Genomic DNA, 15,169 nt, shown 5'->3' on the forward strand with positions numbered 1-15,169 from the left:
CCTGATGTGGGACTCGATCCCAGGACCCCTGGGATCATGCCCTGAGCCGAAGGCAGATGCTCAACCACTGAGCTACCCTGGCGTCCCAACATTATTAAAAATTTATACATAGAATAACATACGCATATTTTAAAAAATATACCAAAACATTAACAACAAATCTTTTTGTATATAAAAATAGAAAATGATACAAAATATCCCTACACTCTCCACCCCTTAATTCTCTCCAATTCTACTGCACAGGGGCAACTATTTTCAACTCTTGTTTCTTTTGCCTTGGAAAAAATCATGTATCTTTTTAATAATATAACATCAAAGTACAGATTTAAAAAATACAGAGGGATGCTTAGTGAAACATATTTTTCTCTCTCACTTGCTTCCCTCATCTCCCATTTCCCTTCACTAAGGGCAGCCACTGTGAGCAGTTCATTGGTTTTCCTTCCAGAGGAAATCCATTTGATGAATCTTTAACAAATAGAATAACTCCAGAAAAGCAATATATTTATATGGATCAAAATTCAAAAGCTATCAAGAGGAATTCAGAGAATGGGCCCCTTTCACCTCTATCTCTCAGAGGCAAAAAATTAAGTCATGTTTCTGAATTTATCAATCTGAAACATTAGCTATTGGCTTTATATTATGGTAGATGGTTTGCCTTTTGGGCTCCCCATTCCTTTTTTCAACCTCTTGATATACATAACATTGACATCATTTTGTAAACCATATTCTTCATTGCTGAGCTTAATATGGGAGTGATTTTTTCCTTATGTGAAATTTGGTTAACCTGGTGTTAATTGTCTCACTTTTTCATTGGCTTAGCTTTGTTGTGCACTTGGCACTTATTTTGCACACACATCATCAAATTGTCAAGTGCCAAATGATATTTTCCAAATTACCAAAAATATCTTCCCCATTCTCTGTCTTCTTGCCCTAAGCTGAACTGCTTGTGCTCTGAGCCCGTGCAGAGCTCCTGTCCTCTGACTTGCCTTCACCCCTTCACTCTGTTGGAGCTCCTTTTGCCTAGATCCCCTTTGTCTGGTAAATTAATGAAACAAGGAGGCCACTAGGCTGAAGAGGTTCTAATGCTGTGGTGGCCTATGCAAGCAAACCCAAATCTAAGCCTGGAAATGCCTCAAGGTTACAAAACTAAAACAGTAGAGACAACCAGTCCCAGACAGCCAACCAGTTTTTAAGCTTTAGCCAATTATATACTTTCCTTTCTTCTCTTCCACACCTTTTCTATCTAATTCTTTGCCGTGCTCCTGTTGGAGGAGCACTCTTAACCACCTCTGGTTTGATGCTGACCGATCAAATTAATTTTGACTCAAACTCTTAAAAATTTTGATGTGCCTTGGTTTATCTTTTAACACGTTTTCCTTTTCTGAGCTTATTCTTTCATTTTCTGGAGCACATCTTCCAGAACCTTCCCAAAAGGGAGTGCACCTTTACCATTTTGAATTCCTTGCAAGTCTGACTGTGTCTTACTTCTTGATAGATACTTTGGCCCAATATGTATTTCCAGGTTAGTAATCTTTTCCCCTACAGAATTTCTACATTGCCTTTCAGTGTCTCTGGTTGAGAAGTCTGAAGTCACATTGATTCCTGATCCTATGAATGTGACCTGCTTTTATCTTTGTTTATTCCTAGGCCCATGGAATTTTGTGAAAGTATTACTTTGTGTCGGTCTTCCTTCATTTATTCTTTTAGGCATTGAGGAGGCCTTTTCAAGTTCTGGGAACTTTTCCTATATTTCTTTAGTTTCTTCCATCCAGCAGGTCATCTGCTGTTTGTGTCCTCCCCTATAAATTTGTCTATGTGGTTTTATTTATTTATTTACTTAAAGATTTTATTTATTTATGATAGACATAGAAAGAGAGAGAGGCAGAGACAGAGGCAGAGGGAGAAGCAGGCTCCATGCTGGGAGCCCGACGTGGGACTCGATCCCGGGACTCCAGGATCGCGCCCTTGGCCAAAGGCAGGTGGTAAACCACTGAGCCACTCAGGGATCCCCCTGTCCATGTGGTTTTATATGTCTCATATGCATTTCCTATTACTTTAGTGAAGTCCTGAAAAGACTGAAGAGATAACATGGGTGCTAAGTTGGCCACAGTAAACCAAATGTATCTGTCCCTTTACTTTTTGGAGGATTTCTGAAGGCGGGGCCCAGTGTGAATCTGTGGAAAGCATCCTTGGAAACACAAAACACAGAACCAGCAGCATATCTTTATGTAAATGGTTCCCCTAATAAAAGGGGAATAAGTAAATGGTTTTATTAGAGGAATGTTTTAGAAGAGGTCCCCTTCTCTTTTGACCTTGTCCCTTCCTTGTTACTAGAATTAAAGTGGGAACTATAGACAGGGAAGGGCTGCGTTTCAGAGAGATTGACAAGGAAGAACAAGCAGAACATGGTGACTGCCTGGCTATGGAGAATAGGATCAAAGAGGGAACAGGGCAGACTAGCAGCAGAAGCTTCTTTCTCCAGTGCTTCTATCCCCCGCCACTCCCGCCCACCGCCACCCATACTAGGGATCCTTTCACCTTGGGTGTCAGATCCCAGAATCACCGTAGAGAGGCCCTTTTTTGGCCATAGACAAAATCCTAAACTACAGTGCTTCATTTGCCATCAAGAAACTTGACTTTTTTTTTTTTTTTAAATTTTTATCCTGTCCTTTAGGTCTTTTCTATACACATCGGTCCTCATTCGTAGTTCAGCGGTTTTCAAAGCTGAAACTATCATGGAATTAGTTGAAGAGTTTTAAAAAATACAACTGTCCCAGATCTACTTATTCAGAAGTCTCGGGGGTTGAGGCCCAGGAGTCTAAATACTGCTCTGCAGATGCCCAGCCTGATTTGGGAAGTGCTGGGGGTAGCTAATAGCTTTTCTCAGGTAGAGAATTAACCTCTCCTTAAAGAGAACATGTTGAAGTGAAATGGTGGTGACTTTTGTGGTTCTGGCTTTGTCATGTGGTCCTTGGACTCCTTCCTAACCTGTTGATGGCACTGGTTGGTGAAGGACAACTGGAAGAGAAACAGAAATCGTGTTTGTGTTCTAAGTAACTGTCATGTATGTAGTAAGAAGAGCCTTTAATTTAACTTAGTTATGATTTAATTTGGCTATTTCAGTGACACTCAAGGAACAGTTTTCTTTGGAAAGACCAGGAAGGAAAGGAAAACAGTAAGGATTATTATAAAGATTTGTCAAACATTTTAAATAAAAAGATGAACACGAGGGGGCAGCAAACCACCGTTCAGGGCAGGGTCTGCACAAAATTCAGCAGGGCAAAAAAAGATTGTTTTCTTAAAGATCCGATGTGTTTGTTAAATATCTTCTTAAAAAGGTGGCCCTGATATCAGAGCCACTCTTCCCTGAATGATAGTTTTCAATATTTTCAATGTTTCCCTCAACATATCCTCATATTTTCTCAAGAAGCACATTCTCATATAGTAGCTGACACTTGTAATGTTTACACACGCTGGGGCCCTCGCAGGGAACCCTCCTAGTTCCTTTTCCAGAGGCTCCTCACGTTGATCCTCCAAGGACACACCACCTCTTCCAGAGAGAAGCAGCTGGAGTAGTTCATTGCCTACATCTTGAGAAATGAGGAAGTGGAAGTCTCTCAGTACAGAGTCCACGAAGGCCCTCACACAGGTGATAGGACTCAGAGACCAGGTTAGGTGTGCGCATGCTCAGGGAAGACCCTGAGGCCCTGCACTTTGCTGAGGGACATTCTGTATAGCCAAAGGCTAAATGGCATATGGCTAGGTCTTTTACTCGATATCACCTAAGTCTGGGAATTGTTATCCAGGTTGTCATTCTTATTCTTCCTTTTTTAAAAAAGATTTTACTCATTCATTTGACAGAGAGAAAGAGAGAGAGAGAGAGAGAGCGAGTGAGCACGAGCAGGGGCAGTGGCAAGCAGTAGGAGAGCCCCGTGGAGCAGAAAGCCTGATGTGGGGCTCCATTCCAGGGCCCTGGGATCATGACCTAAGCTGAAGGCAGACACTTAACTTATTGAGCCTCCCAGGCACACACCCCCGCCCCCCTCTCCCAGGTTACCTTCTTAACTAGAACTTTCCATAGTCTATCCAAGCAGGAGAAAAAAAGATGTGCTACATTTTGGTTGCTTAAGTGGCCTTAATTTGGGGTCTTGGTACCATATGATGTTTTCTTGGTACCGTATGATATTTTTGGTTGCTTAAGTGACTTTAATTTGGGGTCTTGGTACCATATGATGTTTTCCTCTGCCAGAGCCTGGAGTGTTGGGTTACCATGTTCTTCTCCATAAAATGTGTGACCTTGAGCAGGTCACATAACCTCTCATTTGCTAAAGGAAGGAGTTAGCTTAGAAGGTGGCTCCTAATCAGAAGTCTGCACTTCCGGGTCTTGTTTGAAGCATGTGGATCCACAGGCTGTGTCGTCTTTCACAGAACCACAGTCTCTGGAGGTGGGCCCCTGGCATGTGTGCATGGCTGGTGGAGGCAGGGAGAGTGGAAACTCAACCCACTTCAGGTGGTTCTGGTTAGCTCCTCAGGGGATGAATGTTCAGGCTAGAACATTGCAAGTGCTCCTTCTGACAGTCATTCATTCATTCATGTATTCACCAAAAGTTCAGCACAACTACACTGATATAAAGGTCTTCATGAGTCCATTTGGAATTCAGATCCACTAAAAAAATTACCAAGAAGATCCTATAGAATATGCCATACACACGCACACACACACACACACACACACACACGGTTCCAATAAGTGTAGTAGCAGGCACTTGGTTAGGTAATATTAATATCATTATTTATTTTCTAAGTCTCAGTGACCTGACAGTAGCAGATGAAATGAAACCCCTTAGGACATATGAACCAAGAAATGAGTGGCACATAATTAAGTAGCTGATTCATGGGGGTGTGATCTGGGCAAAATGTCTTGAGTTTCTTCATCTTTATTAATGATTGCTTTCTAAAGGGGATTGTAAAAACTACTGTTTATTGCCTGGGATGAAGACTAGGATTGAATGAGATCGCATGTGCAAAGGCACTCTGTAAGCTATAAAAGCCATAAGCCTTAATAATAATATTGCTGTCATGGCCATCGCCTCTTCTATCAAGCAGGAGTGGTAGAGTTTTCAACCCACATCTCTCTTTTTTTTTAAAGACTTTATTTATTTATTCATATGAGAGACACAGAGAGAGGCAGAGACACAGGCAGAGCAGGCTCCATGCAGGGAGCCTGACACGGGACTCGATCCCCGGTCCCCAGGGTCAGGCCCTGGGCCAAAGGCAGGTGCCAAACTGCTGAGCCACCCAGGGATCCCCTCAACCCACATCTCTTAAAGACCACAGTAGACTCAGTGGGTTTTTGGTTTGTACACGGTGACCAGTGACCTCTCTAGATTTTCCCTTTTACTTTCTATGAACCACAGCAAACCCACATCTTCATGTACTCAGCCCGAGGCAACTCCGCCCCAGAGCCCCCTTCACACAGCATCCATCTCCTCCAGAAAATAGGCCCTGTGGTCCAGAGTACCTCAGCTGAAGGCTTCTCCGCTGTATCATTTAGTTTCTTTGTAAATCATAGGTTTTGTGGTGAATGGTGGCTTCGGAGATCCCAAAGCTCCATTTTTGTTTACTCGGGAAAAGCTTTCCAAGAAAACAGAGCTGAGTGAGCCTGAGAAATCTGAGGAATGTGTCCTGCACTGTCCTCCTCCTCCCTCCCTCCAGGGGCAGGGACCCTTCATATCCCCACCTTTGGCTTCAAGGGAAACCTGTCTTGCTTCAGATAATGAGGAGGGTCTTTTCCCCTGCTGCTCCTTCATTTCTAGAGTGAGGAGAGGGCTTCGTGCAAGAGGGAAGGAATACGTTGGTTACTGGGAGAGGTGCTTTGGGATCAGATGGACCCAAGAAAGGGGTATGAAGGTGCCACAGCCCTGTTGTTCCTGGGAAACACGGTGCCCTTTCCCCTTACAGTTCTCTCCCTAGGGGGAAGGCAAGGCATGAGATGACCCTATGCAGGATCCCCTGGTAATGCTACATTTCTAATGAAGTCTCTGCAAGGTGCTCAAGAGGCAGTTTCTTTCTACTTTTTTGTTTAAGACTGATGATTTTTTTTTGGAAATATTTTATTTATTTATTCATGAGTGACACAGATAGAGAGAGAGGGAGAAACAAAGGCAGAGGGAGAAGCAGGCTCCATGCAGGAAGCCCGACGTGGGACTTGATCCCAGGACTCCGGGATCACACCCTGGGCCAAAGGCAGACGCTCAACCGCCGAGCCACCCAGGGATCCCTCTTCCTACTTTTATACACTGCAGGGGGGAGGTTCTGAGCTCACCAAAGAGGACTTAGGAGATGACCAGCCCAGGTCCCCTGCACTCCCAGATCTCCTGGCCCTGTCTTCTCTGGGATCGCTCTCAGCGGGCAGGTCAGGTTGCTCCTTCCCAGGACACATGCTGTGCCCCTAACTACTTCCCAGATGAAGACAGATGGGGAGTTGGGGCCCTTCTCATCAGCACTGAACTTGGGGTGGTTTCTGAGCTTCAGATACCCTCTGTGGGGGAGGGTCAGCTTTAAAAAAAAGGTCCTCGTCCATCACAATTCTAATAGATATGACACTACTCTGTCAAATTTTTATAAACATTTCAGAAGAATTGCTTTCCATTGCCACCTGAATTGGTTCTGTAACAGTTCTCCCCTCGGGATAGCTGTATGGCCGGTACTTTGGGAAGCACTGACCTGGAGGACTTTGAAAGCTGGCACTCTCCTGTCCTGGACCACCACTGGTGGCTGTGGCAGGGTGCCTTCTCTGTGCCTCAGTCTCCTGGCCTGCAGATAGAATAGGGCAATGACCTGCCTCATGGAATTGTCTTGAAGATGAAATGTGTTAGTACACCTCGACCTCTTAGAACAAAACATTGCTCTTATTAAAATATGAGCCAAAGGCCATCAGTCCTAATTGACAATCAGCTCTTTATGTTGGAGGTTGTTTGTGTCCCTGGGATGGTAGCCAAGCTGGGAATAAGGGCAGAACTTAGGGCCACCTGCCCCTGCTCATCTCAGTATAGATGGCAAGACTTTCCTTCTCTCACCAATACTCATTTAGGTGAGTTGGAACTGCAAGCATTTCATGCTTTTTGCTTTTTCTGCCTTTTTTTTTTTTTTTTTTTTTTACAGTGTGCCTGTACTTTTGCTTGGAAAATGAGAATCTATTGGGTTGTTGTGTTTATCCTCTTTATTTCTGGTTAGTTTCTCTTTCTAGTTAAAATATACAAAAAATTTTAAGCTCACAGTATGTCAGGGGGATGTTTAGATCTAAAATAAACTCTTTTGTCAAAATTAAGAAACAAGAAGGACTCATTCAATACATGTACCTTTTCCTTTAGAGATCCTAAATTTTTCTCTTAGACTAAGAGCACCATTCCTTTTAATTAGTATAAATCGTCTTATTTCTGGTGACATTTTAGGTTTTGACGTATTCTGAAAGCGGAACATATTATTAGTAAGATGTTTTTAACAACTGAATCATTCTTACCAAGTAATCAGCCTAAAGCTGACATCTATGACATTAACATTTCCAAAACAACCAATTTACTATATTTCATCAGAACTTGGCCTCATGTTTACATTGTATTTTCCCTAAGATACACACACACACACACACACACACAAAGAAAAAGAAAAAAAAAAAGAAAGAAAGAAAAAGGAAAAGAAAAAACAAAACCTACAGTGAGAAATTTCTGTTTACATTGTGAATCCTGTTTCTCCACTGGCTTCTGTTTTGTTTAGGAGTTGCCTTTTCACAGCAAGTGTTTTGACTTGAGCACAAAATAAAGGCTGTGTGGTATTTCTGTGTTGAAAGGTCTCATTCAACTCTTGGGGGAAAATTGGTCAGATGAACAATTGATGTTTGGCTCTCTGTACACCTACAGAGTAATAAACCGCAGTGAATACACTGCACTAAGGTAATTCACAGGGATCTTCTCCTTCCTCTTCTTCTCCTTCTCCTTCTCCTTCCTCTTCCTCTCCTTCTCCTTCTCCTTCTCCTTCTCCTTCTCCTTCTCCTTCTCCTTCTCCTTCTCCTTCTCCTTCTCCTTCTCCTTCTCCTTCTCCTTCTCCTTCTCCTTCTCCTTCTCCTTCTCCTTCTCCTTCTCCTTCTCCTTCTCCTTCTCCTTCTCTTCTTCTTCTTCTTCTTCTTCTTCTTCTTCTTCTTCTTTAGTGGTGGTGATTGCAAAATACTTCACCTATGTGTTGCTAGCCTCACCTGCTCACAAGTTATAAAGGAGCAAAGTGAATGGCACCAATCCACAGTTCCCAGTGTTGCGTGACCACTGCTGATGCAGGAGGGCACTTATTTCACATTGGCCACCGCCCTGCTGCCCCTAGAAGGCTGTATCCAAGGCTCTTTGCTATTCCTTAGTTCCCAGCTGCTCTTTTCCCTGAAGTCTTGACTGAGCAAATGCCAAGTTATGTTCTGTGATGGGCTTGAGACAGTCACAGTGACAATTCTGAGCTATCACCATCCTTTGTATACCAGAGCACCTGCTGTGCCCTTCTTGAAAGCGATTCTTTCAGATTCTGCTGTAGGGCCCTCTCTGCCTGGGTCCAGCAGTGAGTCCTGGGTGTCTCACCCAGGGCACAGTAGGTGGACTGTGTTGTTGGCTTCTTTCCCCTTAGGAACACTCACCTAAGTGCCTTAGATGTACTCATTCAGCTGCCAGCCTCTTTCACATCAACATCTTCAGAACCTTTCTCCCAAACTAGGGTGTTTCTTTTTGGATAATGTAACTCACCACTGGTGTTGAATTTGTTCTTTGAAGTAAGCGTGCATGGGGGAATGATGTAAATATTTGAAGCATTTCAATTGTATTGATTGAAAAGTACTTATTTGAAATGGGTAAATGTGATGGTCCTCTGTGAATACTCTGCCCCCCACAGAGGCACCCTGTCTGTCACTAAGTGGTAGAGTATAAGATTACTTCCAGGAGCCCCGTGGGAGGGACCTCTCTACCTGCAGAATAGGACAGTCACCTGCCACATATCTGTTTCAGGGCCATTCTCTCTTCTCTTCTTCTGGGTCTCCAGCTAAACATGTCTGATCTTCTAGCTGTGGCCTTTATATCTTTTCTCCACTCCTTTCTGAATTCCATTCCTTTAGTCTGTATTTCATTGTTTCGTATGATGTAACTTCCAGTTCACTAATTCTTTATTCAGCTTTCTCTAATCTGCTGGTAAACCAATACATTATTTTAAGTTTTGGTTATTGCATTTTTAAATTTTGAATTTCAGCTGATTTCCTTTTCAAATCTGCAATGTTGCCTCCTCTCTTTTCCAGTTTCCTGCCAAAATTGTTTTGTTTTGTTTTTTTCTCTTTGATCATGTTGATCATGGTAGTTTAATAGTTTTTATCTGGCAATGTATTATTTGGACTACCTGGAAATTTATTTCTATTGTTATTGTGCTGCTGTTGTTCATATTGCCCTGTCTCTTTTTTTTTTTTTTTAAATTTTTTTTTTCATTTATTTATGATAGTCACACACACAGAGAGAGAGAGGCAGAGACATAGGCAGAGGGAGAAGCAGGCTCCATGCACCGGGAGCCTGACGTGGGATTCGATCCCGGGTCTCCAGGATCGCGCCCTGGGCCAAAGGCAGGCGCTAAACCGCTGCGCCACCCAGGGATCCCTGCCCTGTCTCTTTGAGGCCTGGTTATATTTGATTGTGTGTTGGACTTTATGTTTGAAAACATTAGTTACAGAAATAATTTGAGGCCTAGAATAATATCTTTCCCCACAAAGGATATTCTTTTGCTTCTGGTAGATTTCTGGAGGTAATTAGAAATGCAGTGCAGGATTATGGTAATTGCAGGGTTTGAGACTTTTGGGCCACTCTAATAACTTTCAATCTGGCTGCAACTCAGAGCAGGGTTTGTTTGATTTATTTATTTATTTATTTATTTATTTATTTATTTATTTAATCTTTTTTTTTTTTTAAAGATTTTAATTTATTTACTCATGAGAGACACACACAGAGAGAAAGGCAGAGACACAGGCAGAGGGAGAAGCAGGCTCCATGCAGGGAGCCTGACATGGGACTCGATCCTGGGTGTCCAGGATCACGCCCTGGGTGGGGGGTGGCGCTAAACCACTGAGCCACACGGGCTGCCCAGAGCAGAGTTTTTAAAATTTATTTTTGATTGATTGATTTATTTTAGAGAGAGAGAAAGAGAACATACAATATGTGCAAGTTGGGGGAGGGGCAGAGAGACAGGGAGAGAATCTTAAGCAGACTCCCTGCTGAGTGCAGAACCTGACACAGGGCTCCATCTCATGACTGTGAGATCATGACCTGATCTAGTATCAAGAGTTCGATGCCTGACTGAGCCACCCAGGTGCCCCATGAGAGCAGGTTTAATTGCAGTTCGCCCTCATGTCTAGAGTGTAGCTCTCAGAATACCCACCCAAGCACCGAGTGGCTCACTAGAGACCCTTTGTGGCAGGGTTTGTACTCTGTCTTTTGCTCTTCTATCCTCATGAGCTATTGAAAATACTGCTTTGCTTTTTAACTACCTTTTTAGGGCAAAGGCTGACCCAGAGGTGGGGCCCATCTCTCTGAATTTCCATTTTTAACTAGACTATAGCCCATGTAATTCTTCCCTCTTGTTAGCTATTTGATCCTTTTATGAAAATATTTTTGTATAATTCACCTAGCTTTTAAAAGTTGTCTTCGGCAGAAAAGTTGGTTTGAATGATCTAATCTGTCTTTAATGGAAATAAAAGTTGGGAACAATTTTGTAAAGGCTGCCTAGTGTCTGTCACCAAGGAGAGAAACTTCCAGCTGCTTGTTCTCTGCTACTTTGCTGTCAGAAGTCAGGCATGTGGTCACGGGTGCCCTCCACAACAACAAAGGAAGCACCTCACCTGGGGGCCTCTGGTCCTGTCATCCCGTGTCATATATCCAGGGCAGCGTGAGGATGTAGCAGGTGGCAAAAATAAAACTTGAGTGAATACAGAAAACTCCTAGTAGTACACTCTTAAGCTCTCAGTGTGATGGCAAAATCTTGAGCCTATGAAATGTGAGGGAAGGGCCTCGTGGCTGAGAGAAGGCCACAGAACCACCTCTCCAGACCTGAGCTAGAGTGCACACAAAGCAAGTATCTACTCCCACACTGCTTCCTACCATGGACTCTGCACTTGTAGGATCATTATTTAACTTCTTGCATGCCTCTACTCCACCAGCTTTCAAACTTTAGCATGCATGAGAATTATCAGAGTGCTTATTTCAACACAGGTCCCTGCCACCTCCTGCCCTCCTAGAGTTTCTGACTCAGTAGGGCTGGAGCCCAAGAATTTGTATTTCTCATAAATTTTCATCTGGTGCTGTTGGTTTTGGAAGCACACTTTGAGAATCCCCAGTTTACTCCATTCTTTAACTAGATTATAAATCTTTTAATGATAGAGATTGTAACTTTTCCTTGGTCTCTCTCCACCTGGCTCCCTGCTAGGAGCCACAGAAAACCTGTTTATATAATGCTTGTTGACTAAATACATTCAAGTATTGTGTGCGTTGGGGTTTCCTAAAGTGTCCTGAGGGTTTCATGGTAGCTCTGCTGTCTATGGTAATAGTCACTAGGACACTTGACCTGTACATTTCCTCTGCTCTGGTTGTAGAGACAAAAGTATTCTGGGCCAGTAACTGTTGTTAAGGCACTTTCCCCTTGAGAGCATTTCTTCACTTGTTACTTTGAGAAATGAATGTATTCTCTCATAAGCAAATGCTGGTAGCAACAGGGCGTAAATGCTAGAAATTAGGGTGGTTAAATTTAATCTAATCCCAGCGACAACAGAACATGAAGCCAGAAGGAAAAGCAAAATAAATGTAAAGATAAAAAGTCCAGAAAAGAGAGGAAGAAAGAACCTTCAGAGTTCGAAGCAGCTGGCTCACATATGGTCTTTGGCCATCACCTAACTGCTTCTGGAGAAGGATCCTGGCAGGTAGGCCCTGGTGTTTGCTGTCTCTGGCTGGCAGGTAGGGAAGGACTGCTCGGTAGGTAGGTGGTGAGGGAGGCTGAGCTTTTCTCAGGCACTTGCTTGTTTTCTCTGAGGAGCCTTCTACCTTCGGTGACCCCATGTTCTCCTGATGTTAGGGGTCCTTCCTGTCTGGTGAGCTGGTATGTGGCTGGACATTAGAGTATTAATGACTGAGGGGCATTTTCAGTTACTTTATTTAAGTTCCACAGACCTTAATAATCAATGGATTATCTGCCAAATGCCAGGTATCTCTAGCCACTGGAAGGAAGGAAGGAAGGAAATGCCACGTGTGGCCTCTCATTCTAATGGGAGACGCAAGGCCCTGTGGCAGGGGCAGGTGGAAGGCAAAAATGAGTCAATTGACTGGGTGCTTCCTTATCTAGATTGGAACACTTTAGAGGTTGAAAGGAGATACTAAAAAAGAAAAAATCAGAGTGCAACAGTGTGAAGGAGGTCACCTTTTCTTATCAGGGGCTCAGGGAGCAAGGAGAAGGTCTCTTTAGTCCAACCTAACCAGTGGGTTGTGGGTGGGGGCTTGGACCAGAATTACAAAAAGTTACTTTGTGGAAATTGTGCTTGTGTTGTGTCTTAAGGCCTGAGCTTTTGCATTTTATTTTATTTTTAAAATATTTTTATTTATATTTTCATGAGAGACACGGAGAGAGGCAGAGACATAGGCAGAGGGAGAAGCAGGCTTCCTGTGAGGAGCCCAATGCGGGACTTGATCTCAGAACCCCTGGATCACCATGACCTGAGCTAAAGGCAAATGTTCAATCAGTGAGCCACCCAGGTGCCCCTGAGAATTTGCTTTTTTTTTTTTTTTTAGATTTTGCATTTTAAACCAGGACCCTGAGGAAGAGGAGCAACTGTTTCTGCCTAACGCCTCATTGGTGGAATTTAGGGTGGTTACCCCTGGGGGTGCACAGGAGGAAAGCGTCCAAATTACACTACTCTGGGTGACCAATAGACCTTCTTTATTTAACAAGCATTTATCATTTGTAGGGGCAGCAAAAGTCATTTGATAGTTCACTGTTCCTCATTTCAGAGAAGTAAAATGCCAGTTGATGAACTCGAGCTCTTAGTTAGCTCAGAACTCTTAGAAGCCCTTTCCCCACCTTCTTTATACTTTTCTCTGTCTCTCTCGCAGTAAAAAGTAAGTAAGCCATGGTGGTAATAAGGTCAGTCCCAGGCTAGGAGGTAATTAACCCCTCATATAGCTCTTAACATTTAGACAAAGTTAAATTCTTTGCAGTATAGCTAAATGGCGTCTACTGGGCATGTGCACTCCCTCACCAGGCCTCTGCCCCCCGCTTTGTCTTCATTGCCAGATTTCTTTTCTAATCACCTGGCCTGGGCTTCCAGTCTCACCTGCTGAGAACACATTCTCACAGTAGCATAATTGCATAGCTGTGGCTTGTATTTTGCTACTACTTTGGGTTCCGTTTGCTGCAAGTAAGGACATTTACAGTCCCTGGGAGATGTTGAAATGGTCCCAAAATAGCAGACATGCAAATGCTTTGCCTGATTAGCTGCTACTTATTAAAACATATGGTTTAAGGACTGAGTACCAATTTTATGTTTCCCGAAAGTACTGTGTGGTCTTGTATAGTGAGGAAAATGGTGGAATATGATGTTTATGGAGCAGTCGGGTCTGTGCATTTCGTAGGCACAGGCCATGAATTCTAACTCGGAGTTCATGTTAACATAGGCTTTTTGCATTATGGGTTTTTTTCTTTTTTTACATTATGTATTTTTAACATTTTTCACTTTGGTGAGGATTGAACTCTGTTTCCCTTGTTGAAGTAGAACAGGAGATTGCACAACTATATGGCCAATCTTCAACAAAGCAGGAAAGAATATCAAGTGGAAAAAAAGACAGCCTCTATGATCCCAGGGTCCTGGTATCGAGTCCCACATCCAGAAGTCTGCTTGTTCCTCTACCTCTCCTGCCTGCTTGTGTACTTTCTCTCTCTCTCAAATGAAGAAATAAAATCTTAAAAAAAAAAAAAAAAGCCTCTTCAACAAATGGTGTTGGGAAAACTGGATAGCAATGCAGGAGAATGAAACTGGGCCACTTTCTTGCAACAATACACAAAAATAAATTAAAAATGGATGAAAGACCTAAATGTGAGACAGGAATCCATCAAAATCCTAGAGGAGAACACAGGCAGCAACCTCTTTGACGTTGGCTGTAGCAACTTCTTAATAGACATATTGCAGGAGGCAAGGGAAACAAAAGCAAAAATGAATACTGGGACTTCATCAAGATAAAAAGCTTCTGCACAGCAAAGGAAAAAATCAACAAAACTAAAAGGCAGTCTACAGATGGGGGAAGATATTGCAAATGACATATCTGGTAAAGGGTTCGTATTCAAAATCTATAAAGAACTTATCAAACTCAACACCTCAAAAACAAATGACCCAGCTAAGAAATGTGCAGAAGACATGAGTAGACACTTTTCCAAAGATGACATTCCAATGGCTAACAGACACATGAAAAGATGCTCAACCTCACTCATCATCAGGGAAATACAAGTCAAAACCATGATGAGATATCACCTCACACCTGTCAGAATAGCTAAGATGAGTAAAACAAGAAAGACAACAGGTATTGGCAAGGATGCAGAGAAAGGGGAACACTCTTGCACTGTTGGTGGGAAGGCATCCTAGTGCACCCACTCTAGAGAATGGTATGGAAGTTCTTCAAAAAGTTAAAAATAGAAATACCCTATGATCCAGCAGTTGCACTACTGGGTTTTTACCCACAGGATGTAAAAATACAGTTTTAAGAGATCCATGCGCCCCAATGTTTAAAGCAGCATTATCAACAATAGCCAAACTATGGAGAGAGCCCAAGTGTACATTGGCTGATGAATGGTTAAAGAAGATATATAAAATAGAATATTAGCCATCAAAAGGGAAATCTTGCTAGTTGTAATGACATGGATAGAGGTAGAGTATATTATGCTAAGTGAAATAAAGCAGTCAGAGAAAGACAATATAATTTCACTCATGTAATTTAAGAAAGAAACAGATGAACATATGGGAAGGGGTGAAAAAAGGAGAGAGGGAAACAAACCATAAGAGACTCTTAACAATAGAGAACAAATTGAGGGGTGATGGAGGTGGGTAAGGGATGGGCTAGATGGGTGA

This window comes from Canis lupus, chromosome 2 (genome assembly GCF_003254725.2).
Source record: "Canis lupus dingo isolate Sandy chromosome 2, ASM325472v2, whole genome shotgun sequence".
NCBI classification, from domain to species: Eukaryota; Metazoa; Chordata; class Mammalia; order Carnivora; family Canidae; genus Canis; species Canis lupus.